The following is a 5,807-nucleotide window of genomic DNA, read 5'->3' as shown; positions in this document are numbered from 1 at the left end:
ATATACACACACACACACACACACACACACACACACACACACACATATATACATATACACACACACACACATATATGTATGTATTCATATGTTCATATATATACATTTTCGAGCTCTGGCATTACACACTCAATTCTCGTGCATTGTGAGCCAGAAGTGCAGACTTCCGAGAAATTTCTCACTTGTGGCAAATGCACAGCTATCCCAGACACTGGTTCAATCTTCTGCGGGTAGTTGTGTACAGACTTTTGACAAGCACTCAGGGTCCCATTGAGCTCCTTGGGGCAGAAAATATGTCTAATCCCTCTCTGTTTCCTCATGCAGACTTAAGGGCTACTCACAGACAGTGTGCCCAGGGATGCTTTGGTCCACCAATCCAACGTCCCATCTGCCCCTCTTTCAAGAGTATCCAAAAATTTGTGTGTGTGTTTGTGTGTGTGTGTGAGATTGTGTGTGTGTGAGAGAGAGAGAGAGTCAGAGACAGAGGCAGGACAGAGACAGAGAATAAAATGATCCCACTTTTAAAACAATGGCTCCAAAATTTAAAGATAGTTTAGGAACAAAGAAAATACAGCTGCTCAGTGGGTACAGGTGGCCCATGTGTGTGACTTCTCTTCTGAGCATCAGAGAAATAAGTGTGGAAGAGAACGATTGCGGAAGCTTAAAAATGCAGATTCCCAGGTTCCATCATTAGAAGTTCTGATTAGGTAGATTTAGGGTCAAACCCAGAATCCTGCATTTTGATTAAAAAATAAAATATATCCCAGGTGATTTTGACCCAGGAGGTTCATAGATTCCACTCTGAGAAATATTCCTTTAAGGATTGAGATTTTTTTCCCCTTGGTTTCTTCACTCTCTTTAGCTCTACTTTTTATTCTCTCATCATCAGTGATACAAACATCAAGGCAAATATTGCAATATAGGTTTAGAACTACACTGTGTGACGTAGTAGCGAAGTGGCTAGTGAGCAGTTCAAATGTGGGGCTCTAAGTGTAAAATAGACACAAAACTTCAAAGACAATAAAAATTTAAAAAACATAAAATATCTTAATAAACGTTTAATATTAAATGTTGCAATGGTAATATTTTAGATATACTGAGTTAAGCAAAATCTATTATCAGAATTTATTTCATCTGCTAAGAAACTTAAAGTTACATTATGGACCTCACAATTGTGATTCACATTATATATCTATGGCTGGTGCTGGTCTAGGATACTGTGGTGAAGAAGGTTGTTTTCCCCTCAGGCCTTAGTGTATAGAGGCAAAAGAAGAGCTTGTATTCACATACCCATAGTTCCACCCAAATCACCAGGACCAGGGATTTCACATCTGGGGACAGAGCTCTAGGCAAACATGCACTGTTCATGCCTCAGCATGCCTCCTTAGACAGAGCAGAAGGCAGCTGGCTGAGGTTTGGGGTTCTCTGGCTCTGGCCATCTCTTCCTCTGCCACCAGAGGCATAATTAAAAGCCATTCACATAATTAACATAGCACAGAAGGATAGGACAAGTGCAGCTCATTGTAGGTCCTGTTTCCAAGAGACACAAAGGAAGCTACGAATTCTGCTAGGTATTCAAGAGGCACAGATTAAGACAATGTCTCTGATCTAATCTCAGATTAAGGAATAGCATTTTCGGAAGACACCTTTAAAGAGGTTTTTATAAAATTTTTGGGCTGATATTAGCATAAGAGTTGTTCAGTAAAAAAGGTCACCAAAACACGGACACTGAGAGGAGACAAAGTAGGATTACAAGATCTTGTTAGTCATTTGAGTTGAGCAGAACATCTCAAACTCTATTTTCCATCTCATTCATTCATTCTTCAGATCTCCAAATGCATGAGGTCAGCACTTTCTATTCTTAAATTCTTTAAAAATGCCTATGTGCTTTAAGAGAAATTTTATCCATGTTTCTGATTCATTTATGCCATTTTATAAGAGCCATTTGATGTCCAAAAATACTCTTGGTCTTCATTAGCAACCCTGTTTTCTTTCAACCTGAAGGTCTTGTTGTGTCTATACAGAAACCTAGATTCAGGTTTAAAGTCAGAATCCACCCAATGCAAGTAATTTTACTGATTCAATTATAAAGAGCTGTCCCAGAATCTACACCTACTTACTCATTCTTTTTGGGGATCATCTTCTTGGTCTCACCTGCCTGGGTCATGCATATTGATCTTTATTGATTTGTTGTTGCATTGTTGTTGTTAGTTTTTAGTGTTCTATTCGACCTCTCTCTTCCTTTGGAAATCAGTTCTTTCTCCTTGTTTCAAACTTGTGTCTGCAAGCCCGCAATCCCCCACTTTGGCTTCCAGTTTCCAAGGCCTTGTCATTCACTTTCCCTCTGCAACACCCACCTCATCAAATTTAGCATTCATTTTAAGTTAAATTCCCACTTGTAAACTTCTGCCATTACCCCACAGTATCTTCCCTTCTGCCTTGTTTTGTCACCCAAGGTTTTACAAATGTCTTTTGGGTTGTTCTTCCTTTTATTGCTCTCCATTCTATCCATGGGTACTTCAGGGACGGGAAATCTACAGAGGATCTCTCTTTCTCACCAGTGATATCACACACCTGTAGCAATGAGCACCCCTGAAGAAAGGGCTACGTGTTATTAGGAATAGAGATGGTGTTGGACACATATTTACTGGACCCCAGTACAGAGGACCATTTGAGACTATTCAAAACCCACTGACTGATCTGGCAGCACATTCTGATGCAACTGTTCATAACTTGACCTCTTATTTTTGTTAATAAGAAGGAAATAAAAATAATGTACCAATATTAAGTGCCGCTTTGATGACTTTGAAATATTTGGAAGTTTAGGCATTGTCATTTTTATAAGATAGGAGGATATGTAGTCTATATATTCTAAGTCAGAGCGGATGGTTTTAACAGACACCTGATTACAATTCACCTTCAGGATTCCCAACTCTTACTACATTGGTCCACTCAGTTTCCCAACATCCCTATTCAGACAAGAATTTCCCTAAGATGCTTGATACTCCTCACAACAGACTGCTATTTGGGCCTAGCCTCTTACAGGGGGTGGGGTCCCAAACCCTATCAAAATGTACACAACTTTCATCTTGCTCCCTTGGAACCTTACTTTGGGGCAATGAGAGCTACCTGAGCCTAAGAGTCAGGAAGATCAAGCAGTGAGGCTTGGATGCCTCAGCCCACTTCCAAAATTAACAATTTCACAGAAAACATATGCATTAGAACAATTAATATGAGTCAAAGTAGGTCAAAGTCTAGAAATCAGAAGAGAGAGAAGACAAACATATCGGAGGCCTCAGCTAAAGAGGGCTGGTACACGGGAGCACTAAGTTATGCTCCAAGTCTCATGGCAATCAGAGGAAAAGGCACAAGATGTTGAGTTTTATAGTTTTCAGTCTCTGATCAAGGAAGCTTATGAGTTCTTTCGTAGGGACCTGTTTTCTCCTGGCAATAAATTCTTGGAGGTTTTTATTGAATTGATTTTTATATAAATGACAATCTGGACTAAAAGTGGCTTACAGAAGATGTAGAAATGATTTTCTTACAGCCATTTTTACACTGACTGCAATAAACACTGGGGGCAAACTGTTTATTAAATCATAACTCAGTGAAGATATTTCTTCGGAGTTTCGCTAATATGGTCTAGACCCATAACTTTCTTGTGATTTATCTTGATATACAGATAGAGCTCAGAGGGCCTAGAGAAAAGAATGATTAGCATGACTCAGAGACATTCTCGAGAATTCATTGTTTCTGCTGATTCTCAGGCAGAACCTGGGGATTGGTCTGTGTGTTGGAAAGCAAAGCCAGCCATAGGCTTTGATGTGCACATTGTCAATGCTGAAGTTTTATCATGAGATAAACATTTCTCAATTTTTAAGGTAGGCCTCTTCTATATTTGCCTGGTTTCAGACTAAAAATCCCACCTACTGATACAGTTAGGGAGAGAATTTATTTTGCACGAATACTTATCTGAATAATTACCCCACCGAAGCTTGAAATTTCCCATATAAAATATGATTGGGACAACTTTGGTCTGTAAACTTTTAAAAAGTAGCCATCTGTAGCATTCATAAAATAACCTACCTCTGGCTCACTCAAAGGTAGCATTTTGAGCTGTTTTTCCTCTGATAGGCTACAAGATATACCTTCATTTATTTATGTGTCTTTTGGATGGAGACCTTTTCAGCAATAAAAATGGTAGTAAAAAGCCAGTTTGCTTGGTCCAACAGAGAGGCTCAATGATGTGAAAATATACCAAATAATGTCTTTCCTTTGGGATCATGGCCCAGAAGAAAGGGTAAGCATCAAAGAAGAGCTATCTATTATTTTAGCTCATAATGACTACAATCTCTGAGTAGCACTAGTTGGTATTAGCCTGATACAGGGTGTTGGTTGCTAGCAGCATTATGCAGCCTACACTTCTTGAGCATGGATGAGGTGAGGTTGTCACATTCTATCAGTAGGCTGCACACTAGGAGCCTGGCTCTGACAGTGGCAATAATCACTAAGGTTCAGGAGAGAGGTGGCCTCATTATAGAACCTTGAATCTGGTTACTTATCTACCCAGCTCAGGCCAGGTGCCAAATAAGTTGTCAGTGCTTAATATAGGGAAGTGAATATTTGTGGGGTAAATAAATAGCTGAATGCTAATGGCATAAAGTCAGCAGAAACTCTAGTGCTGGAGCCAGTGATCCCAGTTTGACAACCCTGCTGAGAGAAGACAGGGCGTGACCCAGGACTACAGCAGACTGGGAAAGACATAATAAAATTGAGTTCTGGATTCCCAGCCACCAAGAATCTTGAGGTTCTCATGACAAAAAGAAAGGTCAGAGAACCAAACCAGTTAGTGGGACCTGTGCATAAGTCAGATTAGGTGGAGGTTCTACTGGTTGTGGAACGGGAAGAAGCCAATGGCCCTTCTCCCATTCCACCTTTTCTTCCCAGCAAGGCTCCTCAGAGTGTTCTCCTTGTCCTGTTGGAGCATTTACTCTCTTCCACTCTCATCGATAGGTCAAGTGAACAAAGGGAGGCTAGTGAGAGAATCTCCCCAGCCAAGTTCTCAGAGATTTAAGAAAATACTACTGCCCAGATCCTACCCCAGAGAGTCAGATTTAATGGGTCTGGGGCGGGTGGTACCACAGGCACTGGTATTTTTTATAAGCTCTCTAGGTTATTTGTAAGTACGGCCAGGTCAAACATTAAACCCTCATTCTCTTCTAGTATATTTTTACTTCTACACATGAATAGTTTTGGTGTACATTAATTGTCTTTTCTCCCTCCTTTGAGAAATATCAAGGGTTATGTTCTCACTTACTCTATTCATCTTTAAGTATTGCAGAAGAATACTTATCCAGAATGACTGAGGTCTGACTTATTGCTATTAAGGAATTCTCTGGGGTTTAACAGTAAAACTTCAAAAGAACACTATGAATTTAAAACATTTTCATGTAACATTTTATATAATTATAAATCAATACTTTAAACCAGTTATTACTATTCACCTTGAATATAAACAGCAATGAATAATAAATTCACAAAACTAAAAAACAAAAAACAAGGAAAACTCACAAGTTGTCAGTGAGACTGCTGTGGCCTCACCATGGATTCAGCCATAACTCCACTGACCTGGCCTACAGATAACACCTTCATCCCACACCATGTCTACCATCACATCATCCCTCAGTTATTTCAATGGTGTGATTTTATTTTAAATGGTTGAACATTTTTCATATCCTTTTAGAATAATTCTGTGGTTTGCATGTTTTGGGGACTTAGATTCCCAGAACTCACATTGATTTTCCCAG

This window comes from Pteropus alecto, unplaced genomic scaffold, assembly GCF_000325575.1.
Source record: "Pteropus alecto unplaced genomic scaffold, ASM32557v1 scaffold20, whole genome shotgun sequence".
NCBI classification, from domain to species: Eukaryota; Metazoa; Chordata; class Mammalia; order Chiroptera; family Pteropodidae; genus Pteropus; species Pteropus alecto.
Note: the sequence above shows the minus strand (reverse complement) of the source record.